The sequence below is a fragment of the Balaenoptera borealis genome (genome assembly GCF_965194805.1).
Source record: "Balaenoptera borealis genome assembly, chromosome: 14".
Lineage (NCBI taxonomy): Eukaryota > Metazoa > Chordata > Mammalia > Artiodactyla > Balaenopteridae > Balaenoptera > Balaenoptera borealis.
Genome location: NC_138875.1, coordinates 87,347,425 through 87,375,241, shown reverse-complemented (window position 1 = coordinate 87,375,241; position 27,817 = coordinate 87,347,425). Strand labels below are relative to the sequence as shown.

General features: G+C 41.6%; 1 long non-coding RNA gene across 9 annotated transcripts in view; it reads right to left on the bottom strand.

Annotated features, from left to right (window-relative positions):
- The window catches only part of LOC309610399, a 216,037-nt gene that overhangs the window by 37,064 nt on the left and 151,156 nt on the right, over positions 1-27,817 (bottom strand). For 7 of the 9 annotated variants that reach the window (XR_014233887.1, XR_014233888.1, XR_014233889.1 and 4 more), the window contains one exon: positions 16,135-16,251. This is a non-coding gene — a long non-coding RNA (uncharacterized lncRNA). The remainder of the gene's footprint in view (positions 1-16,134; positions 16,252-27,817) is intronic. The other 2 variants (XR_014233892.1, XR_014233894.1) reach the window with 1 other exon arrangement.

Here is a 27,817-nt window from a genome sequence, read left to right as displayed (position 1 = left end):
TGGAAATCTTTTTTTTGCAGGACTGGCAAACTCCATCTTTACTAGTGGTGACACTTTAATATGCTCTCCCCGGTCCTAACTGTGCTGAAAGGCTTTATCTTGACTAGGATGTCTTTCTAGCCATACTTTTAGGTGACACTTTTATATACTGCACAGAGAGATGAAACCTCATTAATGGCTTTCAAACCATGCTCCAGTTTTCTGTGCCTCTGTGCATTTCCTCCTGATCCTCTATCTGTTTATGTTTTGATGGCTTGTTTGGGGAAAGTTCCAGAACATGAGAAGGCTTCATCTCAGATATCTATGAAAAGGAGATTGGATGACAGAAAACAATGGCACGGAGAAGGAAGTTGAGCCGAACCTTTAGTAAAAGCAACAAAAATTGATTTTGGCTAATATAACACAAAGTGGGGAAGGACTCTAGGAAAGACAGGGGTTTTGTTGCCGTAGCAGAGTTAAAAACCCAGTGTCCAATGGCACCTAATTTAGCACAGAACACTAACTTGGCTATTTTCTGACAATATCATGGATCTTTCTTTCTTGTTCTGCAAAGAGTGCTGTGGTTTCTCGATGCTTTGCCACTTGAATAAGTTTCGCGATAGAGAAGGGGGGGTCCAATTTAGAAAAATGAACATCCAGAAAAATGAAAATTAGTGAACAGATGACTGTGCCTCGAACAAGGTGGCACGAGGAAAACAAATTCTCCTTGGCTGTAAAAACACCACTATTTACTTGTACTTGAAAATGGGCTTTCCGAGTGTCGAATTTAAAACAAAGGAGCTCATTTGTAATGGTTTCTGTCCTAGACAGCTTGACATGAGGTGCGTGTAATGAATTCATCACAGAACAGCAACTACACTTGTAAACATTCGGCGGAGAGGCATGGGACCCGGCAGTCAGGGTGTGGGAAGGTTAGGGTGGATATTGAAACAAAGGCTCTTAATTTTTCTCTCTAACCTCTAATCCCTCAGGACCCATCAGAGTGTCTCTTTGATCAGGAGGACGTGCCCTCCCATCATTTTCCCAAGAAGATTTGCAAGAGGAAGTGAAACGGTCTATTTATATTGTCTCCTTAAAACTGACTCTTATTTCATTCATTAAGAATGTCTTACTAGGGGCAAACGGTTCATTCCAAGGCTTTTTTGTACCTGTGATTTTGAATAAGCCATGAGAGGATTCCCCATCGCACATGCAAACACAAAGCTTTAAACTCAACATTGGCATGCAAGGGAAGGGACATTCAAATGTTCCAAGATTACACAAAACTGCTCCAGAATCCAACACTGGCAGATTGCTTGAGCTCCAAATATCAAAATGGTTAGCTCACCATTCTCATCTTAGGGATGGGATGGGAAATGTAAAGGCAAAATGTTAGCAGGTGTTTGCTAGCATTTTTTTTTTTTTTTTTTGGCCGCGCATTATGCGGGATCTTAAGTTCCCTGACCAGGGATCGAACCCGTGCCCCCTGCAGTGGAACCGCGAGGTCTTAACTACTGGACTGCCAGGGAAATCCAGATGTTTGCTAGCTTTGAAAGTCCCTTCTGATGTATTTTTTGTTGTCCATATCATCCACAAATATGTACTAGGCTACCATGTGTATTTCAGGCTCTAGGCAACATTCTTTTACAAAAGGTGCAGAGCCAGCGTGACTCAGCACAGGCAACAGAGCACAAGGGTTACAGGTAAAGGAATAGATCCAACACAGAGTCACGTTTGCTCTTCTCTGTTACACTTATAATTGAAAGAGGAAATAGAAGAGGGGTCAATGTCACAGAAGAATTTGAAATGCTACAGTACTTGTTTTCGAGATGGAGGAGGGGCCACGAGCCAAGGAACGCGGGCAGCCTCTAGATGCTGGAAAAGGTGAGACACAGATTCTCCCCTGGAGCCTCTGGGAGAAACTAGCCTTGCCCGACACCTTGATTTTACCCACAAAATGCCCCTTTCATATTTCTGATTTCCAGAAGTGTTAGACAATAAATTTGTTGTTTTAAACCACTAAGTGTGTGATAATTTGTTATAGCACCAAGGGACAGCTAATGAACTATGCGTACTGGGGAAAATCACAGGGACCTGAGTTAGTCTAACTGCTCTAATTAGCTGTGGGTAGTCTGCAGCAAGCCACATACATTTCCATGGTCAGGGTCGGTTCAGGCCTTAGAGACCATCGAAAACAGGGTCAGCAACTATGGCCTGTGGGTAGCCCCTAGTCCTGCAAAGCCCACATGCTAAAAATGCTTTTACCTTTTAAATGAATATAGAAATAATTATATAATGTTCTCGATTTTGCCTTTTTTGGCCCACCAATAGATTTCCTATTTGGCCCTTTACGGAAAAAAAAATGTGCTGACCCTTGATCTAGAGCAAGCAAACAACAACAACAAAACACAGCAAAAACAATGCATCCCTTTGGGCTCTTTGCATTGTTTCACCGGTGGCAAAAGCTACACTGAAAAATAGGTCTTCCCATATTTAACTCCAAACACTTCTCGGGAGTCCACCTGAAGATACTTATGTGTGGGGAAGATGATAGACTGTAATTTTCATAATTGATTTTTCGAAAGGAATAACAACCTAGAAACCACAGACCCAGGATCATCTTGGAATGTGCTGCGGATCTTGAAACTGTGGCGTATGCAATTAAAGATCCCTCAGCAGGCCGTTCAGCCATGAAGTTAACGGCATATTTTGCTCTCAAAATTTGTTTTCTGCTTCTCCAATATTTAGAATCCAATTTCCACCAGCACAGATGAATAATGACCCACCCCAACCTATATACTCTATGTGGAGAAGAATGATAATCAGACATATTGATTTTCCTTCCTCCTTCTTCTTGCTTCTAGAGATTGGAGAAAAGATAACCTTGTTTTCCTTGGACCCTGCTGTGCTTCAGATGAAGTAAATAACGTGCAACTCCAAGGAGCAGCCGTTAAGTTCCAAAATTAGTAAATATATTTGGGCAACAGTGTACAGCTCTAGGTTTGGGGAGAGAAACTTGGGAGTTTTCAACTAACAAAATGATGTTCAGGACAGCCCTCTTCTGCATTTACAGAAAATTGGAAAGAATGTTACCCAGCATAGAAAAGATGTTTTGTATAAATTGGAGCTCATTTCATTTACTAGTTGCCAAGAATCTTGTGTTTTCTCCATTACCTGTTTTAAATCAACTTTGGGGAGTGTAATTAATAGACAATAAGATGCACCCATGTTAAGTACAGTCGGATGAGTTTTGACACCCTTGGGCCTGGGTCTTGGGGTGCAGAGCCCCCCTTGCCCCCTCCCCTCCCACTGTAGACTGTAAATGCCCACCTTTATGAGAAAACACAAGGATAACAGAGAGAAACCCCTAAAGCTATAGGTGGTACCTGAGTTCTCTACTGGCCAGACAGTGGGAGCCCCTGAGCCTTGGTTTAATAACTTGAGTTTGAATTTAATAAAGCTTCAACCAGTGACACGAAAGAGCACACAGTTTCTGGAGAGTGATGTTGATTAATGTGGATAAAGCCATTGTACTAATCAAACTTCTTCTAGCACTTAGAGTAATTAGTTTCAAATACCTTCCATTGAGGGGTACAGCACAACAGACACTTTAATATATATTTTCCTTTAAAGACCATAAATTAAAATGTTGACTTGTGTTTGCTTTGGCGGTCAACCTGCAGTGCAATCCAGCGGGATACAATTGGCCGTTAGAAGCGCAGTGAATCCAGTCTGGATACCTGAACTCAATGACAAACAACCATAAATTATTTTAGAAAGTTCTTCAATATTCCATCACCTGATTTCTTTTTTCTTTCTTTTTTCCCCTCTTTTTAGTCAGAAATATTAGTTTTCAGAGCATTTCTTTTTGCTGTGACATAGCTACAAAGTTGGATTGTTACATGTTTGTGCATATAATTTTATATATAACTAAAATATTATCAGTAGGGATGGTATACTTAATACGTTTTGTTACTGGAAAGGTCAAAGTTTATTTTTCAATTCTTTTTCTTCTTGGTAATATTTTCTATCTATATCTTTGTTTTTTCCTTTTCCATTTGTTAGAGTTCTTTATCTATTAGACATCAACCAAGGGTTTATAGTCTATACCATATTTGGAAACACATAAAATTCCATCTTAACACAGATTTCGTATTTAACAATATGGACATAATATTTCTTACAATGATTTTCTCCTCATTGTAAATGCTCCACAGTTTGAAATTTATGACATTACATTCCAAAACACAAGGACACTATTTGAGAATCGGGCCATCTGCGTACGATCAGGGATGTTTTATTCACATATGATCTTGCTACTTGCACAGGGTGAATGTATCATGTCTCAGTGATAAGAAAAAGCTAGATGAGAAGCATAAAAACAAAGCACTAGGAAAGTACAAAATCAGATTACGGTCTTTCTTCCGCCATGAAACGGCGCAATAGTCTTTATCCTGAAATTAGCATGTGCATCCTGATGGCGGCACACACGCATTCCCAGGCTGTGATGCTTTTCACAGAACAGCTGTTACCAAGTTGTCTAAAGTCTGGGATACATTCTTCACTCAGGGCTTCTCCGTCTAAGAGAGGGGGTTCAACTTTCTCTTTCTCTGTCTCCTTATCCTTTCGTGTCCTTGGTTAATAGCTCTGACTCCCCATGTGATTTGAGGAGACCTGGTGCGAGTGTTCTACCCTAACAGGCTCAGTTCAGCTCATGTGTTAACTGCCCAGCCCATTCCCATAGGAATCCACTCTTTCTCTCTAGCTGAAATGCTTCCCAGACTCTACCCGAGTCCTTCTCCCAAAGGGGAGCCTGCAACATCATTGCAGCACTGATTTCTGTTTGTGTCACCAGCTTGGTTTTGGCGCATGACGTCATTAGCATGAGGAGGAGCTCTTTTAACTGGGGGACCCTCTAGAGAGATGCTTCCCTTCTAGCCAAGACGTCTGCATTCACCAGATCCAAGTCCAATTACCTATTCGAATCACTTACTTTTTGTCATTAGAAGAATGCAGCTTCTGCACAGTTGCCTCTTCACTCCCTTGCCTGGGAAAAATGTGAATTTTCTTTCTGCACATTTTAATTGTAGTTTCTCTTTTGATTTTGCAGAAGGTGCCAAATTCCATTGAACTTTTTTACAAGTCTTTGTAACAATTTTAAATGCATAAGTGGAGGTTGGGACCCGACAACACAAAGAAGTTAATTTCAGAAAAAGAATAACTATACTTAGTTCTTTCTTCTCTCCCCCCAGCTTGTTTTTCCTGCAAGCTTTCATACATGCATTGTTATAGTCTGGCTTAGAAGCAAATTAAATTATCTTAATGTACAAACAAAATGGATAAGGGGTAAAATCTTTATTTAAATATACTATGTTCTGGATGAAAAAAGCAGGAGTAAAAATTGATGAGCAATTAAAAAAAAAAGTACTACAAACCAAGATACCGCCTTCTAAAAATACTGGTATAATTCAATCTATTTAAAATTATACAGTGTTTCCTATCCTGTAGTGTCACATACTAGTGCCCTTGAATCCCTTTAAACACATTTATTGTTTACTAATAACAACCTAGATTATAACGCATCTTCACAGAAATAGATTTTCCTTCTGTTCAATACTTTCCAGCTTCACACACTGCCATTTCTCCACCTTATAGTCAAGCAACAGCCAATTAAATGTGGTGGCAGGCATGGGTACAAAGAACTCAGACCAAGCTCTGACCACATAAGTGTTTGGGAATTTTATTATCTCTTTCCCTACCGTGCTCTTTCACACTTTCATGCCTCTGCTTGCACAAATCTCTCATATTTTTTGCCAGACATTCTTATGACCCAATGGGGCATCACCCCTTCACAAAGCTTTCTCTCTACCCCAAGCTGCACTAATTACCCCTCCACCAAGCCCCATCATACCCTTTATATGTCTATTGTACGCATCTCATTATGTAGTTTCTGTATTCGGTTTTCACTTAAAACATAAACTCCTTGAGGAAAGGGAGTGGGTCCCACTTATTCCTGAATTCCCAGTTTCTACAGCCCATGGCACATAATAAAACGTTTGCAATAAACTGAAGGGATCCATTAAGATCATTTTTAAAAGCCCTTTCAGCTCTGATATTTTATTCTACCTATTGGGTAAATGGTCAAAGAAGGACCCATTATTCTCAATTTAAGATGTGTGAAATGTCAGACTTGGGGATCCAGCTGTATTCACAGTAGATTCGGTAAAAATTTCTTATGATTTATGGAATCTGCTTAGCTCACGTGAACATAATTCATCACTCCAAGTCCAGGGAGCACCAACCCTCTGTCAGATTTGGGAATCGTGCCCTTGTGACCAGACAAAGGCTATTTTCGAGTCTGGTAACTAACATTTCTGTCACCTCTGCAGTCACCTCTGGCTGAAGCACAGAAATTTTATTCCTGGATGGTGTTGACTGAAAAACAGGCATTCCTGTATTTGCTGCAGTGGGCTTGGGAGGAGGCATTCTGGAAGAGTCAGGGTGTTTATCACCAGAATCACACACACTCTGAAATCTCAGTGGCTTGAAATTGTAAAGGTTGACTCTTCATGCACGTGTGATGTGGCTCTGGCATCTCCTCCCCAGTAACTGCAAGTGGTCCACTAGGTCCTCGCAGCAGGGGAAAGAGTGATAGATAGAAGAAACACTGGCTTTTAGATACCTCTTCTCAGAAGCCATATATGTTACTTGCCCTTCCAGAGCAAGTCACCAGCCCCAGTGCAGCTGCAAGAGAAGCAAGGAAAGATGTATAGGGAGGTATATCGATATACGTGAGGCACTTCCCATCTCTGCCACACGTTCCCAGATATTTGAGATGTCATTCATCAAAGGCATCCTAACAGGCCATTTGGAATAAACCCCATGCCTGGAGAAAAATTCCCTTTTCAGTTTTGTGCATTCAAAATCCAGAGTCTGAGAACTTAATTTTCCCTTCCCTATACAGCAGCTTCCGGCTTCAAGCACAGAAATTCTTGGACTTGAAGCTGTTATGTTAATGACTTTGAGAACATAAACACAACAGGATGCTTGTATGAGAAAACAAGATTCTGACAGAGCTGGTGGTGGACCAACTTTATGCTCTGGTCTGCTGCCTGGGTCTAGTGTCCTAATAAGCTTTTAATGATGTTCCCCCTGATACCTGGGGGTGAGTCGCTCTGCCCACTGCCATCTTTTCCTAGAAGACAAATCAATTAAGCCCCAGGGCTTCCTGACCTTGTGTTTTCTTCTGCCTTATCCTGACAACACGTGTTTCATTAGCACACTTGGAAAGGCCTCACCCCAATTTGTTTCTCCAGATGTTTTGCTCATCGTATGTCAAATAAGATACATTCTGCCTTCAAACAGCCCAACGGTTTAATGCTAGAGGCTGGGAAGCTGTTTTTGGATATTAATGACTCCTTCTAGGGGAGCTTCATTGCTGAATTTCCCAGATGTCTATAGAGCCGTTGTGATCCTTAGTGACTCCACTGTTTCCCATGGGTAGCTCTTCGGGGTCTGGTGCATGTGTTATTTTAGCATCGCTTGGTGGTACTTGCTCACAACATTTATTCCTGTAACATTAGTCTAATGAGGATTTTCCATTTCACACATAGTTTTTGCTCTTTTCATTGGGATTCTACTCTCAGACACCCTGACTCTTCTGTACCATTAATTGATTGATTGATATTATATCCATTCATGGATACTTATTTTATTCTATGGGTTATTATCCAACACTGTCATAGTTATTTTGTTGTACACATTGTTCTGGCTTTGAACATTTTGCGTTCCTTCAAGTTGGTTCTTGTAATCTTTCCATGTATTTCTGTCACATTTGAGTACTTCCTTGTACCTTCCTTGTACCACAAGATGCTCTAGGTTCATGCAGTAATTCTTCTGCCTCAGCCTTGGGGTCAGCATTTTTTTCCCAAGAGCCCTGATTCCTATTATTAAAGAATGGTATTAGAAACCAAGATCTGGGCACTAGATATTCTCATTGTTACTGGGGTGTCACTGCTTCTAAGTCCTCTTAGAGGACAGAGCTAGGAAATGTTGGTATACGTGTGTGTATACCAACTTGTGCACACACATATATCTATATTTGTGTGTGTGTAGTACTTTATACTAGTACCTGATTCCAATCTAATGCCACAGGATTTACTCCCATCCTCTCCATTTCCATATATGTAACTTTTTTCTCCAACATTAAGAAATCTGGCTCTGCAACATATTTATGTATTTTTTCAATCCTAGAAAACATAAAAAGTTTAAAAAGTTCTTTCATAATTGCTAACCTATACCTCTGTTAAAAAAAAAAACTAAAGTTTCATTTCAAAACACATGTATTATATTATACTTCACAGACACCAAGAATGCAGGGTCCTTGTAAACCATGGTGATATTTTCTAAATTCCCTTTTTCCTCGCTGGTCTCTTCTTCCACACACAGATGCTGCTGTGGTTCCTCTGTCACCCTAACTCCTTGAAAACTTTCTTGTCTGCTCTTGCCCGAATACTCCCTGTTTTTCTCACTTGCCTTCTTATTTCCTGCTACAAATCTCAAAGGGGCCGTCTGGCCAGGCTGATCCCTCTGTAGGGAGAGGGTCAGAAACTTAACAGGCCATGTCGGAATCTTCTTTATTTTGTGGGAGTGGGATGGGAAAGACTGGATATTTTTATAGTAATAATTTTTCTTTTTTATCGAGGTAGAGCTGATTTACAATATTGTGTTAGTTTCAGGTGTGCAGCAAAGTGATTCATGTAGTAATTGTGTTTATATTATCACGATGGATGATGGATGCAGTTGAACTTCACCAGGGAGGTGGTCAGTAGGTTCACCTGTTGGTGTGAGAGGTTCCCAGGCAAGAAAAGCGAATGATCCCATTGTCCCTGTTCCGGTGCTTTTCTGTGTGAGAGTTTCCCAGGCAAGAAAAGCGAATGATCCCATTGTCCCTGTTCCGGTGCTTTTCTGTGTGAGACACTACAGGTGTTTGGGGTGCACCATTTTCATAGTGAGGTCCAATTCTGGTCATTTCAGGCTCTCACCGTCCCAGGCCCTAAATGCCAAAAGGGTTCCGTAGTCAATGTGACAACTCAGATCTCTCCATTTCCAAGTGTCCCGTTCTGGGGTGGGAGGGACAGAGCAGGGCATTATCTGGCCCCAGCAGAGTCTGAACCCAAACCTGCTGTGAATCATCTCATATTCTCATTTCCCTGTGTCTTGGGGTACATGGGTCTTAAAAGCCACACTGTTTAAGCTGTCGACTGACTAGTTCTCTGAAGTGGAGAGGAATGACCTGCTGGGGGTGTTGACAGAACCAGACGGACGCTGTGTCTCTCGTCCTTGTTCAGCCACGCATGGCCGACCTGCTGGAGTCCTCACCACGGCTCCTGTTTCCTGTCTGTATCTGCAGCTTCGGAGAACATCGGTTATTCTCCAGCAGACCTTGTAGACACAGAAGTACATTTTCTCTTCTCCCTTTTTTTTTTTTTTTGATGATTACCTGGTTTTATTTGCAATTAGCAAATTTAACTTCAAAAAGCACTATTCCAGATTTTGTGTAAACATTATTTTAAATTTGGCATTTCCCTCTGTAAGATAAACGAACACCTGATCTCTCTACATTGTACCATTCATTCAAATATACAGCTCCTGTTTGGAAGCAAATCTTCTACTAATATATTTCATGCAAAGAGATTTTTAATTCTAAGGATTTTTATTTATTTATTTTATTTTATTTTTATTTTTTAAAATTTATTTATTTATTTATGGCTGTGTTGGGTCTTCGTTTCTGTGCGAGGGCTTTCTCTAGTTGCAGTGAGTGGGGGCCACTCTTCATCGCGGTGCGCGGGCCTCTCACTGTCGCGGCCTCTCTTGTTGCGGAGCACAGGCTCCAGACGCGCAGGCTCAGTAGTTGTGGCTCACGGGCCCAGTTGCTCCGCGGCATGTGGGATCTTCCCAGACCAGGGCTCGAACCCGTGTCCCCTGCATTAGCAGGCAGATTCTCAACCACTGCACTACCAGGGAAGCCCTAAGGATTTTTAACTACAGCTACATTGTATATATTCATTATGGATATTTTATGCAACAGTATTTAGTGATACGTTGTTTACAGTTGTGTTTATTTTAAATGAGACATTAACGATCTCATTCACATCAGGTAGGTTCTCCATAGTAAATAAGACAATATGGAAGCTACTTTTTTACCTACAGTGAATGAGCAATTAGACTGTTGCATAAAGATTACAACTTACCATGATAGTTTTTTTCCTTACATGTTCATGAAGTATTTACAACATAAATACTTTTAAGGGAAAAATTCTACTATTTACATTTTCTCTTCTGGATGACCAGAGTCAAAGCAAAAGGTTTTACTTAATTATGTGTCTCTGGGAATAGGACTAGGATAACTGACTTTTAAGAAAGCCAGTACATAACCAATCAGACTTAAAAAGAAACCATAGTAATATAATATGAAATAAATATAATGTGATATATAATTACATAAGAGTATAATATCATTATTAGTGTTGCTAACTGATAAATAAATTATATAATATAAACGTAATAAATAATTATGCACATACTTCTTAAAATTTAACTTAAATATAAAGTGGATATCTGCACATTGTATATTAAAAATAATAATCATATAAATTATATATTATTTTGTATCATTTACTCTTATGTTATGTAAATGGCATTATTTAAATAAAAGAAAATAAATAAATAAAATTAAATAAATAAATAAAAGTGGCAGAGTAATTAATATAGGACTAATTAAACAAATAACATGTGTGAGAACATGTAATGATATTTCGTAATGTCTCTGTTCTCCGAAACAATTTATTTTAACGGCTTTCTAACTCTTTATTCGAGATTTAAATTTTATAGGCTATGCCCTTGAATATTCTTAAGATCCCTAAGTGTCAGACATTCAGAAATGTTAGACTTTCAGAAAGAAAAGGTAAATGCAATAGGACTCATTAAGCAGACATTAACTTATATTTAATAAAAAATAGCAATGGCATGTTTCTTTCTGTCCTGTGGAATGATAGGATATTTTTATTCTTTCTGCTTCCTTTTCTAATAAACGTTCTCCAGTCTGCCTGCAGCCTACAGGACACCTTCTTTCCCTTCATGTAGTGGTAAAACTGAATGCAGTCCCACATAAAGTTCCCTCTGACTAGCGGCTGTGTTCTTATCAAGTCTACATACCACTGATTCCTGGTGTTGGTCCAAGGCAATGTCACCAAGCTAAATGCACTCCCGACAAAACAGTTTGTGTGTGGAACTTAAGATTTTATTTACTAGAACAGCATGACATCCTCTATATACTAGTTTGCATCTGCTAATCCCAAACTCCCAATCCATCCCTCACCCAACCCTGTAACTATGTTTTGATAGGCACTCAGATAACTTGGAAGAGAATTTCTGGCACCTCTTTAACGTGAGTTAATTGTGTCACACAGTTTTCCAAAGTGGTGGGACTGCATCAGTTCCAGCTCACTTAATGAAACTGAGGGTGGTCATCAGACCCATTAAACTGTAACTTGCTTAATAAATAATGAGTTTTAACCTGCCTTCACTTATCAAGCTAATTTTAATTGTGTTTACAAAAATTTGCGGGTCCTCCAAACATCATGTAGCCTAAACAATAAGATGTTTGCCCAAGCTGATATTCAGGAACTTGGAGTCAGCTTGTTCCAGTTTGAGTTGAGCCGGCTAAGATTGGTCGAGACCACCTCAGCATTAGAGGCCAAAACCCCGCCCTCAGAACATGATAATGCCTGCATTTTCTGAACATGCAGGCCTGTAGCTTAGCTGCACCTGCACAGGTGCCCTCACCTTTTCCTTATCTCCAATCACCTTTTCCCACACTCCTCATGCCTCAGACTACCCACCCTGCTTCTTTTTTTTTATATTGAAGTATAGTTAATTTACCATGTGTTAGTTTCGGGTGCACAGCAAAATGATTCAGTTATACATATATTCTTTTCCATATTCTTTTCCATTACAGTTTATTACAAAATACTGAATATAGTTCCCTGTGCTGTACAGTAGGACCTTGCTGTTTATCTATTTTATATATAGCCACCCTGCTTCTTTATCCCATAAATATCCTGAACCCCTCACCTTCGGGGAGGTGGATTTGAGATCTGTTTGAGATCCGTCTCTTTGCTTGGCTGCCTCGTGAATAAACCTTTTCTCTGCTGCAAAACCTTGGTGTCTCAGCATTTGGCTTCCTATGTATGGGGGTAAATGAACTTGGTTCGGTTACGTTAGAAGTGTCACTGAAATCATTTTCCTTACGCTAAACTGCAGAGAACGTTACACCTGGTCCAGTATTGTATTGCTCAGCATTTCTCCTTTTCTTACTGACTGCTGAGTACCCCTGAATACTGTCCATCGATCGGAGTCAAAGGGAGAGACCGTCCCATCCATCCTTCACCACTTTCTCTTCACTGACATTCCCAGCCACCATACTTCAGAAGTCTATTCTTTCCCCATCGCTTTATGTTGAACCCCTCTTCTATTTTTGCATCTCCCTGACAGCCCTCTCCTCTTCCTCTGCCTCCTCAGAGAAGGAAACCCCTCAAACAAAAAATGAGTAAAGGAAAAGTAAATGAAAGCTACAGTCCCCTAGTTTCAAATATTTGCCTTTTGCAGTTTTTCTACCTTGTGAATTTTTTTAAATTTATGTATTTATTTATTTATTTTTGACTTCATTGGGTCTTCGTTGCGGTGCGTGGGCTTCTCACTGCGGTGGCTTCTCTTGTTGCGGAGCACGGGCTCTAGGCACGTGGGCTTCAGTAGTTGCGGCACGTGAGCTCAGTAGTTGTGGCTCGTAGGCTCTAGAACGCAGGCTCAGTAGTTGTGGCGCACTGGCTTAGTTGCTCCGTGGCATGTGGGATCTTCCTGGACCAGGGCTCAAACCCGTGTCCCCTGCATTGGCAGGCGAATTCTTAACCACTGCGCCACCAGGGAAGCCCTACCTTGTGAATTTTCTTAATCAGAACCCTAAATACCCTCTGTGAGATGGTCCTGAGTCTCCTGCATTTGGGTCACTCACCAGCGGGGAGGTTTACACTCCTGTGAGGGCAACTGTATGCATGGCAACCTCTGTGCTCTGGTGCTAAAGTAGCCCATCTGCTGGAGCAGAGCAAAGTGCACTGCTGGAAACTCGCCCACGCCACTGGTGCTGAGAACACTGCCTCCAATTGGCTCCAAGACATTCAGATTAAGGACCTGCTGTGCCTTCCTCTCCAAGATCGATCTAGACACTTTTGCAGGAGCATGGCAACGCAACTGGGGAAGAGATCAATGGGAACCGAAAGTCAAAATCTCACACTCCAGTAACTCAACATTGCCTGTGTTTCTCATGCTCCAAACAGGAAAATGACACTCTAATGTCACAGAGGCTGAAGGACGCTAACAAATGCCATTCATCTGAACTTGGGTAAAAAAGATGCTGTCATGTATACGCTCGGTTTTGTTCCCCAAGGGAAGCTGTGACATGAGACTGAGGCTGGGCTCCTGGGGGGGAGGGAGACCTGCTGTGTTTATATTTTATGTCGTTGACAGGTCACTTGCTGTCCCACACAGAACAAGTAGCAGCAGATTTCATAAAACAGCAGCGCAGGCTGCAAGGAATTACAGATCATGGCCCTTCTCCGAGAACGGAAGCCATCTGGCCCTTCCTGGACAGGGAAGTATAGCCAGTCTGGTTACTGGCCACTCACTCGCTAAGGGTTCCATGTTGAAGAAGATTTTAAGACAAACAACAAAAACACCATTCCATTTTCTTGTAAATACTCTGAATTACATGAAATGCCGTCGCTTTAGAATCATCACAACATGCAGATTATTTTTTAAAAGGAAGAAGATTGAAAGTCACTAATAATCTGTCACCAAGAGGCAAAAACAGTTGATATTTTGGTGACTTTTCTCAAATATACACCTAAAATATAGTGTTATACAGGTTGGTTTGTTTTCAGCAACAATTTTCAAGTAAATGCAATTTCACATAACTCTTCCAAGACACAGAAACATGAAATTTCAACCCACATATGGAAAAGCAATGCGTCAGACGTTTCCCTGGTTGACGACCGAAGGAGTTCATGGGATGGACACGTGATCCACAGCCCGGCCTCTGCGACCACCTGTTTACATCTCTTGTGTCTGAGCTCAGTCACATGCCAGGGGAAGCCCTGTTAGGCTTGTAGCCCTTTGTGGCTCTGTTTCTCAGACACAATTTTACAATCCGCTGTAAAATCCTCCCGAGGCCAACCTATACCTTCTAAATATGTCTCCTCTATTGAGATCAATAATCCATTGTCCACAGAATCGCCAGCTGCTTTATATCTGGATGACGCATTGTCACTGTAAGACTGGATGCCTTCTGACTCCTAGAAACGGCCAATTGAACATGACCCCATGCTGATTATAGACAGAGCTGTGGACCAGGCAGGCAGGCGTTAGGGGACTTCAGTAAAATCTTTAACAACTAAGACTGCACAGCAATTTTCCTACCTCTTCCTGACCCCATACACACCAAAAAAAAAGAAATTATTGTGTAGAAATTTAAAAATCTCTCTCTCTCTTTGGGAGAGGGGGTGTCGGGGGTACTGGGCCAGCAGTTGGCAACAATTTATATCAATTGAACTGTGAACTTTTTTGTAAAAGGTATTTATTCCTTTCTTCCTTCAAATTAATAGCATTTTTTATTTTTAATTTTTATATAATTTTAAAAGATTACTGTCCATTTACAATTTTTACAAAATCTTGGTTCTATTCCCCATGGTGTACGATACATCCTTGAGCCTCTCTGACACCCAGAAATTAATAGTAGTTTTAAACAAACCTGATTACGTATGGGTATTTATAAATTTGACTTTTCTTTGGTCATCTTCTCTTTTGTCTTTATTATAAATTTTTAAATAAGAAATGCAAAACTGTATTATAAATATTTTAAATTCTTTCTGCACATTATGATATTTTGGCGCATTAAAAATCCTTTCTGGCTGAGAAAGGACCACCCCTCCAGGGACTAGACAATTCTTAGAGATAATAAAAGGCCCAGATGGGAGTATGCCTCTGATACACAAAATAACCAACCCACAGCCAGACCTACACCCCAGGAGGCATTCTTCCCCTGCCTTAATCATCCCAGGGCCAGGTGCCCTAAGCAGGGGACCATTCCTGTAGCACAGAAGTTTCCCAATGAGTCAACCTTGAACTGTTTACCCTGCTGTCCTTGCCTTTCCCCAGCGAACACCCATAAAGGTCATGGGAGTTTCCTGGGGAAAACTTCCCCTCACTGTCTTACGCCTTCTGACTGCCCTGGTGTCTTTCCATGTGGTCCTGCATGTTATGTGTGTCTCCCAACTCTAGGACTTGTGAGTATAATAACCTTTGTTTTTCCTGAGTCTCCCCTGTGTCTCCTTTTGTGGCTGCATCTGACCATCACAATAAAATATACATATACATGCAAAATTTTGCCATTTGCAGCAACATGGATGGACTTGGAAGGCATTATGCTAAGTGAAATAAGACAGAGAGAGACAAATACTGTACAATGTCACCTGTATGTGGAATCTAAAAAATACAACAAAGTAGCAAATATAACAAAAAAAGAATCAGATTCACAGATCTAGAGAACAAACTAGTGGTTATCAGTGGTGAGGGGGAGGGGCAAGATAAAGGTCGGGGGCTGTTGAGAGGCACACACTACTGGGTGTAAGATAGGCTAAAGGATGTATTGTACAACGCAGAGAATATAGCCAATATTGTGTAACAAGTGTAAATGGAAAGTAATTTTTAAAATTGTATAAAAAATTGAAAAACACCCAAAACAACAAACAAACAAAATATATATACACATTATTTACCAGAAACCTAATGAGCCAGAAAAAAAGTATTTTTAATTAGCAAAATGCATATCTTAAGTCATGCACTAGTGGGAATTCTGCATATGGACAAATTATGATTTTATATTGTTTGCTTGTGGAATTTCCTTCTGAAATTACATGCATTATCAGAATTCTTTCTCCTGAACAAATGGAGACAAAATTCAGAACTCTAAAGAGAAAAAGATGGAGGTCGATGCAAGAAGTCAATAAAACATCAGATGAGTTGATAATACTAAATACATACCCCAAAGGCCGCTGTCTTTCAGTAAACATTTGTTTCTCTTTTTCTCACAGATTCTTCCTCTTGCAATGATACCGCTGCACCTACACCTTGTCAACAAGTGGCCGTTTGTAGAAGCTGCTAAGAAAACACAGGGATGGAATGAGCAGCTTTGCTTGCACTCCTACAGGGACCAGGGATGCATATTGCTCTTCTCTGAGTAACAGGACATTCTACACTGGAATCTTCCACAAGTTTCAAGGGAGGAGGACACACAAGCAAACACAGCATCCTACCCCTGACCACCACCGTCATCTCCACCACACCTGCCCTTCTGATTCTTCAAGGCCTTCTAGCGTATCCCGAACTCAAGCCCGAGGGCGAGGGGTGCGGACTTTGCCTCCCTTGGAACTTGGGGAAGCCACACTGTCCTTAAACACCTGACAGCCTCCAGACTGTGAGCTCTAGCCTCTGGATCTGAGACCTGCCCATTGCTGATGGCCCCATGACCTCAGGCCTGCCCCCAATCCTCCCTTGACCTCTCAATTTCTTCACCTCTAAATTCTGGATCCTGCAGTTGACAATATTCAGATACCAGCTGGAAATATCTATCCTAGTCATTTTTGGTAGGCAATAGCTATAGAGAAACAACTGGTAAAGTGAGTATTTTAACTGTGCAAGAGTTAATTGGATGTGTCAACATGACAGGGCCATGGCCGGGGTGGGGGACCAGATAAAACATTGTTTCTGGGTGTTTCTCTGAGGGTGTTCACGGGTCAGATTAGCCATGGAATTAGTGTCTCTGTATATGGCCCTCCCCAGTGTGGGTGGGCATCAGCCAATGTTGAGGGCCTGAATACAGCAAAGGGCCTCTTCCTGCCTGCCTAAGGTTCACCTGAGACACCCTTTTCCCCTGCCTTGGACTGGACTTACACTGTTGGTTCTTTTGCTTCTCAGGCCATCAAACTGTGACTTGAATCACCCCAACTTTCCTGGGTGTCCAGCCTGCAGACCTAAAACTAACCCTAACCCTAACCCTAGCCCTAGCCCTAATCCTACCCTAACCCTAGCCCTAACCTTAACCCTGCAAATCTTGGGGCATCTCAGCCTCCATCATCACGTGAGCTAATTTCTCATAATAAATCTCCATACGTCTATGTATATCTCCCATTGGGACTGTTCCTCTGGAGAACCCTGATTAATACAAATAGGAATCCTGTACTTCCTCTGTGCATGCCAGAAGGGAATAAATATGTATAATATCCACCTTTCTTTATATGTACAAAAATGAATAAATATACATACACAGATGTCTTGTTTTTTGTAAGTTCTGAGACCATTATTCTTTCGTTCCATAAATATTTATTGGGTATGCCAATGAGCTTTTCTTGCATGACAAACGATGAACAACCAAAGTAGCTTTAAATACAACTATTTGTTTACACATGATGCACCAGGCTGGAGATGTGGTCTGGCCTCAGCTGAGATGGGCTTAACCTGTGTTGACAGTCACCAGGGTCCAGTGGCCTCATCAGGTGCTTGGCAGCTGGTGCCGGCTCTCAGCAAAGGTGATGGAGGTCACAGGCCATGTGCTGTTGTCATTCACGGGCTCACCCAGGCTTACTGGGGGGTGGGGGGCAGTCAACAGGATTTCCAGAGCAAGAGAGGCCAAGCTTCAAAGGGCAAGTGCTCTTTAATCCTCTGTTTAAGCAATATTTACTAATTTACTAACAGCCAGAGCAATCCCCAAGGCCAAGTCCAGACACAAGATGTGAAGAAACAGTCCCACTTTCGATGGGAGCAGTGGAAAAGTCATTTGCAAAGGAGTGTGAATAAGTGGAGGTAAAATTTGTGGCCACCTACCTCAATGGGCACCTATTCTGTGCCCAGCATTCGGTGATTTGATGACAAATGACCCCCCCAAAAAAAAACAAAAGTGAAAAATAAGCAAAAAAGAAAAACGGACAAAGTAATCCCAGCCCTCATACCCTAGAGAGACAGAGCTTAAACAAACAGACACATAACACATAAATAAGGCTTCCCTGGTGGTGCAGTGGTTAAGAATCAGCCTGCCAATGCAGGGGACACGGGTTCGAGCCCTGGTCCGGGAGGATCCCACATGCCGCGGAGCAACTAAGCCCGTGCACCACAACTACTGAGCCTGCACTCTAGAGCCCACAAGCCGCAACTACTGAGCCCGTGTGCCACAACTACTGAAGCCCGTGCGCCTAGAGCCCATGCTCCGCAACAAGAGAAGCCACCGCAATGAGAAGCCCGCTCACCGCAACGAAGAGTAGCCCCCGCTCGCCGCAACTAGAGAAAGCCTGCATGCACCAACGAAGACCCAATGCAGCCAAAATTAAATAATAGATAAATTTAAAAACAAACAAAAAAACCATATAAATAAATTTGTACAGAGTGTAAGAAGGAGTGCCAGGGGAGAACAGCCAGCTAGAACCCTAGATCGTGAGCCTCAGGGCCCTGTAAGGAAGTGAACCTGATGCCACCTGCCCAGGGGGAGGTGCCAACCGCAGGCCACTTCGGGACCCTCAGATCAGGTAGCCAGGTTGTGACCAATCAGGACCCTATGGGGCTTTCCTGGCATAGGACCCCAACCCCCCATGTCCTCTGCCTGCCTCTTGTCTGTAGAAAAACTTTAGCCAAAGAATAAATTTAATCAGAGAAATGAGAAAAATGCAGACGCGATGGAAAATCAGTCAAACAAGACAAAATAATAATAGTTTAGTCACTAAGCATAGTCAGGGCCCTTTAGTTCCTCCTCAAGGGCTAGAGATCATATTCTGAGCCATGTCCTAGGAGCTATCTTGTAGACACTGAAACCCCTACCACGTGGAGAAGTTAACTACATGATGACCGGACTGTAGCCATGACATGAGCTGCCACAATTCTGAGAACTGGCCTCAAGGAAATGGGAATTGATCCTGGAACTGAAGACTAACTGTATCTAAAACCATCAAGATGACGCTGGTCAGACCACCAATAACCAAGTTCAAGATGCCCGTCGGAGCTGCCTGTGCTGTTTCTACATATAGCCCCTCCCTCCGCCTGTGCACCCCTGAAACGTCCCTTTAAAAGTTCTTGCCCCCTGATGGGCAGTTGGGAGTTGGCTGTGGACACAAGTCTGCCTTCTCCCCAGGTTGCTGGCCTCCTGAATAAAGCAACCTTTCCTTTCCTACCAACACTGTCTTTTGAGTATTGGCTTTCAAGCAGCGGGCAGCTGAACCTGAGTCTGGTAACAGGGTCAGTGAAACCAAGTTTCATCTGGGGTCTTTGAAGGAGTTTGTTCTCTCCGAGGACTGATGAAGGTGGGGTGCACTGGCCTTTCGGGGGGAAGCTTGACTGCTTTGAAATGGCCTTCAACTATAATGACCAAGAGCCTTCTTTCTCCCTGTGGCAAAACAGATAGGACACCATAAACACGGAACACTCAAAACTATTAATTACTTCTCAGGTGGGTGGAGTAAAGAAAAAAATATTAATTTTGTTGCTATTGTTGTTTGTTTTCTTTTAAAAAAAAGTTCCGTTGGTGAACGTTGGCCCTTACGTATCACTATATGTCACACGTTTCCAGGACCATAAGCCTGATAGCCTGGTTGGCGTGAAGCATCCCAGCCTTTAACCCCGTGTGTGAACCTCACACCTAAATGTCGCTGCCCACACTGCGCCAGCATCCCAGCCTTCACCCTACTTCCTCCTACTCACAAAGCACAAAGTCATATACACAGGGTCAGAGAATGTACCTCTTATTCTCAGCCAAAAGGATTCCAAAACGCATCTTAAATCAAATGATATAGTAAAACCCCAAGAAAGCAAAGCCCTGAAAGAACCTTATAATTAGGATGGTGAAATAACTTATTCCCTACACTTGGACATTTCTGAGTGTGAAAGGAGAGTGCTATAAATAATTAGCTAGGACGATAGGCATAAATAGGTCTGCATCACATGTAGTTGACAGATGAGCAATTCAGTTACCTAGTTACAGATATTTTTATGAGCGAGAATGATTCCATGCCCATTTAAATGGTGTTACATTACTCTAGAAATTATCTCTTATTTTTAAAAAATCATTTGTCTGAATTTAGGGAGCAACTATTAATAGTACGGAAAACAAATCAAATTTTGCATTAACAGTCAAAATAAAAAGGACTAGGAATCGTATAGGAGGGTGGACTTATTTGAAGAAAATACATTTTTTCCCGCCATAAAGCAGCTTTTCAGGTCATTTAAGAAAGCAGAGTTGATGGGAAAGTGATATGGAAACAAAACAAAAAGTCCTTTTGCTTTGTGGTGCATCATTTTTCAGGTTTTAACTTCCTCCTCTCTTTTGAAGTTTGAAAAAAGCTTTCTTGATAATTGGGCTGAGTGGTACTTTGCTGGTTCCCTAAATCGAATCCTTCTGGGGGTGAAGAATACGGCTCTGCAGTAGCCATGCTGATGGTGCGTGAAAATGACTGGATGATGAGAGGGACGAACCCACTGGGTGTCAGGTGCCTCATGTCTCCATTGTCTTGGCAGCCTGGAGCTCTTGATTAGAATTTCTGTGGGCTGTGAGTCGCTTACTTTTTTTAAAAGGGCGAGCAAAAGAGGTCTCCGGGGTCTTCCCTGGTGGCGCAGTGGTTGAGAATCTGCCTGCTAATGCAGGGGACACGGGTTCGAGCCCTGGTCCGGGAGGATCCCACATGCCGCGGGGCAACTGGGCCCGTGAGCCACAATTACTGAGCCTGCGCGTCTGGAGCCTGTGCTCTGCAACGAGAGGCCGCGATAGTGAGAGGCCCGCGCACCGCGATGAAGAGTGGCCCCCACCTGCCGCAACTAGAGAAAGCCCTAGCACAGAAATGAAGACCCAACATAGCAACCAATCAATCAATCAATCAATCTTTAAAAAAATAAAATAAAATAAAATAAAAGAGGTCTCCGGAGTGACTAAGGTTGGCATCTTCCCAGGCCATGAGTTGCCCATGTGTCCAGCTCGTGAACAACGGGAGAAAGTCCACACATTGGCTGAAAAACAAGCCTGTGAAGCTATTTTGAGAGCTGTTGATACTCTTTAAAATAGGGCATTCTGGGAATTTGACAAAATAACGATATAGCTGGGATTTCGAACAGGATTTGATTATTATTCAGAGTGACAGGAGTTCCCTCTACAAGCCTACACTTGGGGAAATATTTAGAGAAAGAGGTGAAGAGGGTCACTTAGAATGATGCCCTGGTGACTTCTGATGGTGAGTGAATCGGTACCTATTCCAGCTGGTGCTTCATTAAAAAAAAAAAAGCCCCCAACCATTTCTATCTCAGTAATGGATGTCTGGCTACAGGGCCAAGAAAACAGCATGAATATAACAGTGAATACCCAAAGCACCATTTATTTTTAGGAAAAGAGGTGTCACATTTGAATACTTAGGCCTTGACCCTTGGCTCTTGAGGGAAAAAAAAAAAAAAGAAAATTTCAACCAGCTATTGTTAACCCGAAATAGAAAAGATCACCAATATAAACAGTATCAAACCCAAACTTGGGATAATTCAAATAGTTTATAATATCATTTTAAATAAAAGCTCTATCTCTCTGGCTCTATAAGGATGGGGTGCGGGGTGAAACGGAATGACTGCTAATGGGAACACGGTTTCTCTTTGGGGCGATGAAAATGTTCTAAAGTCAGGTTTGATGGGGTTGCTCAATTCTGTGAATATACTAATAAACTTTGACTTAAATTGTATATTTTATATATTTTAAAATAAATTTATTTATTTATTTATGGCTGTGTTGGGTCTTTGTTGCTGTGCGCGGGCTTTCTCTAGTTGTGGCGAGTGGGGGCTACTCTTCGTTGCGGTGCGTGGGCTTCTCATTGCAGTGGCTTCTCTCGTTGCGGAGCACGGGCTCTAGGTGTGCGGGTTTCAGTAGTTGTGGCACATGGGCTCAGTAGTTGTGGCTCACAGGCTCTAGAGCGTGGACTCAGTAGTTGTGGCTCGCGGCCTCTAGAGCACGGGTTCAGTATTTGTGGCACACAGGCTTAGTTGCTCCGCGGCATGTGGGATCTTCCCGGACCAGGGCTCGAACCCGTGTCCCCCGCATTGGCAGGCGGATTCTTAACCACTGTGCCACCAGGGAAGCCCAAATTGTATATTTTAAAAGGGTGAATTTAATGGTATGTGAATTATATCTCAATTAAAGACTGGACTTAGCCAATGGGAGGCATTGATGCTAGACTGGCAGGCAGGAGGAAGAAGGAGTCCAGGGTGTTCCTCCCCTTTGTTCTATTCCTCAGGCCAGGTTTGCAGCAGTGGCCGACTCCCCTCCAACCTCTGTCTCCCACTTGACATGCGTTTTGAGGGTCTAGCTCCACTGGGTGATGCTGGGATTTAGTAACACTGTAACTAAGCAGGACCCTCTGTAACCAGGACAGACGCCACCCACACCCATGCCCTCTGCCTGCCTCTTGTCAGTAGAAAGACTTTAGCCAAAGAATAAATTTAATCAGAGATGTAAGAAAATTCAGAAGCAAAGGAAAGCAGTCAAACGGGACAAAATAGTAATAGTTAATGGCTACATTAACAAAGTCAAGGACCTTGAGTTCCTCCTCAAGGACTACAGATAATATTCTGAGCTATGTCCTTTGAGCTGCTTTGCAGATATTGAAACCTCCACCAGATGGAAGAAGTTAACTATATGATGCCCACAAGCATGTAGACCCCAGACCAGTTGGAACCAGAAGGTCGATGATGGTGACTCCCAGTTACCTCACCACCAACCAATCAGAAGAATGTCCACAAGCTGATCACACACCCCACAACCCTCTCCTCAGCATGTAGCCCCTTCCTCTTTTCCCTGTATTATCTCCAAGTAAAACCTGAGGAGTGGGGAGTTGGTACTTTGGGACATGAGTTCACCTTCTCCCCAGGATTGCCAGCTTCCTCAATAAAGCTATCTTTCCTTTTACCCAACACTTGACTCTCAGTATTGGATTCTTGAGTGACCAGCAACCGAACCTTTTGTTCAGTAACAACATCATTGCCTTCCTTTGCCCTTCAATCCACAAAACGCGCAGGGAACTAGGAATACAACAGTGGAAATAGAGATATCACCTACCCACATGGAGTTTACTGGCTAGTCGGTAAATGCCATTCCATTTAAAAGTAAAATCACAGTGGCTGTACAATTCAAATCGTACCTGTGGTCATGCAGTCCTTGACATTGAAAAGTAATGATTTTTCTTCTCCACAATCTCTGGGATGTCCAGTGCTCTCTTTAAGATATTTGCAAAATCTCAGTAAATTTATGTTTGTGTGGTTTCTTCTATAGTCACACTCTAGAAGCTGTGATCTCCACCATCTCACATATCTGAATCCCCAGCCTGTCTTCTTTTGTTCTGCTCTAGATCACAATCCAGCAACTTTTCCATCATTCCCCCAATATTCCACCTAAAATTTCACTCAAGTCATCCCTAAGTTGAGCAAACTTGAGAAGAGCAATCAGAAGGTCTTGCTGACCCTCAGAGCCAACTTCAGCACACAGACAACTTTCTCCAAAGATGTGCCCTCTCTTCGGCCTGATTTTCAGAACTCTTCAACTTCAATCCTTTTATATTCTCAAGTTTACTTTACACATGGTAGTCAGCACCTCGCTTCGGAAAGTGGGTGTACTTGTTTCCCATTGTTTTCTTGATCCAGAAAGAATTCCCACATAGAGATGTTACAAGAATCAAGAATAATATAACCAATGCCCATATACACGGGGCAGAATTTGGTTAAAATATTATGAATACTGTTGAAGCCTCCTGGGTGCCCTTCTCCAATTTTATTCTCTCTTTTTTCCCTTGATGGAACTACTCTCCTAAATCTGGTTTTAAGCATCCTCTTGGACTCCTTTAATTAGGAGTTTGCAATTCTCCTTGGCTTTGAACACATCACCTTCAATACCAGGTGAGATGATTCAGAAAGGGGAGATTTCACATTTAGGCTCAGGGTTATCAGATCTAATGGATACTAATATATCATAAAGAGACAATCTATTTCATTACCTTTTTAATTACTTGGTCTAATACTTCATTTGCCACCAGGAACACTGACAAATTAAGAGACTTAAAAAATGATCTATATCGTATCTGTCATGAATTCACGCTAACGCAGATAGAAACACAGAATCTACCTTTGCATTGCTTTCTTGCAAATAATTCAGTGTTCATAATTAATATTAACTTAACATGTGACAAAGTGCTTGTTTCTGTCAAAGGAAAAGGTTTGTTTAAATATAAAGTGGGAATTTTTTCTCTAATTACAGGTTTTAGTGATTTCTGTGCCCTGTTTTCCAGTCCTACAGTATTGCTGGCAGCGCACTTGATATGGGAAAAGAATTTAAAATACTCTATGGGGGGCAGAGGAGAGAGTTGAAATGACTGATATGTGTGATAAAGTCACAGAAAGCTGCAGGGAGAATTCACATTGCTTAATTCAGCAAAAATATTAACTTGTGTTCTGTAGTGGTTGGTGGCAATAGAACTTATAAAAAATAATGTTTGGGTAAAATCCATACACCTATTTTGTATATACAGGCAGGTAAATTGGAAACTCTGGGAAATGTATAAGTAAATACGTGTTTTTGTGGGTGTCTTGAGTATAAATAGGATGTATCAGCATTTATCCTTCATTTCTAACTTATCCAGAAAATGGGGTGAGGAGATGGGCAGCAACACCACGGGCATATGGCATCGTGGAGGAGGGGCTCTCACATGCCATTCTTGGAGGGAACATTTAACATACTTGAAGGGAAGTGGAAACATCCCCTTGTACCTGACTGTCAAAGGCCAACATTTCTTTAAGCCTCGGAGCATGCAATAAACATTTCATTAGAAAATATTTGATCCTAGAATGAATATTCTTCTTTAGGAAACCGAATGTTGACTGCTTACATTTTGTATAGAGAAGCACTCTCTGTAGAAACTGAGATCTATAGAATCTCAGAAGAAAATGTTTTCACTCTGCAATAACTGCATCCGACACTTTCATCTTTAGAAGCTATTGTATACTCTGGCCAATTTTTTTCTTTGGACCTGGGAAAAAATATAATTTTAAAACACATGAAAGGGATATCACCCCTCAAGAGTCTGTTTCTGAGCAATCTGTGAAAGCTACTCTGGTCAATATTTTACATATTTTGAAGGAACATCGGAACGGGAGGCATCACCCCTCTCTAATTAAAATAGATTTCACTAAATATAGGAACTCTTGAAGTAAGAGCTATTACAGTGCTCCGGAATACACGTGAGGCTGGAATCAGCACTGTCTGCCACGGCTGTGGGTCATTGGCAGCTGTGTCTGTGCCAAGGTGCTGGAGGGCATCTCTGGGCATCATCTCTGCGCTACTCTGTCTCCACTTGGTCCTCGGAGCTCAAAGTCCTGAGACCAGGGCTGCAGCCCTGGGGTGTGGAGGCCACGCCACTCTCGAGTGACGACTGCTCTTCATCCGCTGTGCTGTTCACTCATCTGCACAGACACAGTGGCGCTTTCTTCGTCATCAGCCTCTCTAGCCAGTGCAGAGGGAGGCTGTCATCCTCACCCCATGATGGGGAAGAAAGTTCTTGCTCAAGAGAAGATGAGGGTGCTGGGGGCTCCAGGCTTCTGCGTGCAGACTCTCCTGTGTTGTTGTGTGGATGTAAATTCAGGATTATGTGTGAACAAACACAGAACAGGAAAAGTTTCAGCCCACTTCTAGGCACTAGACTTCTTGCACCATCATTCCATCGAATTATCTGTGGATTTCTTTTTTTTTTAATTTAATTTTTATTTTATATTAGGGTATGGTTGATTTACAATGTTGTGTTAGTTTCAGGTGTACAGCAAAGTGGTTCAATTATAGTATACATATATCCATTATTTTTCAGGTTCTTTTCCATTATAGGTTATTATAGAACATTGAGTAGAGTTCCCTGTGCTATACAGTAGGCCCATATTGATTATCTATTTTATATATAGTAGTGTATATATAAGTGGGTTTCTTAAGGAATCGGTCCCATCAAAGGTTGATGGAGGCCTAGGTGATTCCATTTTGACATAACAAACTAAATTTTTTAATAGTGAGATGCCAAAATCAGATTACAGAAACTGATGTATTTCAACTTTATATTCTCTGAATTCATACTTTTAACACATGACAATATTTTTACATAGGTTCTTGTGCTAGCCACATACAATTACACCACTTACCAGATACCGATTCATACCACACTGTGGATTTCGTTGTCTGGTACTGTGTGAATTTTAAAATATTGTTGAATGTATTGTATCATGCCTTGCTGCTATCAAAACCCAAAAGAATAAGAAGTCAAGCTGAAAGTTCTATCCAGCAGTCTTAAAAATCCACCTAAAAAAATGAAAAATGTAGCCGAACATCCAGATGGCTGTTCCCAATGTACCAGCCCAGAGTGAGGATATTTTCAAATACCCAGGAGTCTGCACATTGCAAACACACGCTAACTCTAGTTCCCTCTGCACTCTGTGTGGCTCATCACTTCACCCAAGTCTTCCAGAGTTGCAATTAATCTCTTTGTGTGAGATTCCATCAGCATGGTCATCTGGTTTTTCTCCTGACTCAGTCTGGTTTTTTTGGAAACAAGATAGCAATCACTGTAAAATTAAGATAAAATCTGACTTTCTCAGGAAGTTTTCAAGGGCAGCTTTGGAGAAAATAAAAGTAAGGTTATAGCTCTAGAGAAAGGGTAAAGTGGATGGGGTGAAACAATGCTGTGACTTGAGAAAATGCAAACCATGGATGTAAAGTGAAAGACGGCAGGTTTATCATTCACAAGAGGGAATTAACTGTAACGTACAACGTTCCCTTTTTGTTTTCGTGCTCTCTTTCTCTTTTCTTCTTCTCTTTCTCATAAACCTAAGACTGAGAAAAAGAAGAGAAGAAGGGGAAGGAGGGAGGGAGGGGTAAAAGTCTTCCCTCTAATGCTTCTTTTTCATTTTCCCAGTAAATTATGAACTTTTTTAGTGTAAAAGGTGTAAAAACAAATCAACAATCCATCACTTTGTACATGTATCCTCTTCCATGAGGTAAGTGATGGGGAGAGTGCTTAAAATAATTCTTAAAAGGCAAGGGAGTTAACAGACGTTCAGTAATAATTTGAATTGTTGAGAAAAAAGGATCCATTTATTCACCGGCCAAGGCTATTTCTGTTAGGTTGATTCTGTCCAGTATAATGTAAATGTTACTTATTTGTCACTGGATAATTAATCAGCATGTGGTATTAGTGTGCTTAGATCCAAGGATTAATTATCATTATTTAGTATAAAAAACCCATTGAATGAAGGTGTCTTTTAGATGGAAAATGCACGTTATCAGTGGCCTTTTGCCTTGGTCCCCCTAGACTATACAGGTGCTGTGCTGTGTGTGTTCCTTGACTGAGATGAATTTTAATTTTTGCCAGAATGAAGGGCACAGGGAAACTTACAGAGAGCAAGTCAGAGAAGAAAAACAATATGTCTTTACTTTTATGCTTGCTCTTTGCTTTCTTTTTTTCCTCTTAGAAACCTTGGCTTGCATTCAAACTCTGACCAACTAATAAAAAAAAAGAAAATTAAACAAAGAAGCTATGGTATTAAATACTTATGTCTTTGTTCTTTTTTTTTTCTGATTAAAAGTCACTAAAAGGTGAAACTAGGACATCGTGGAATAGGCGAGATTGACAAT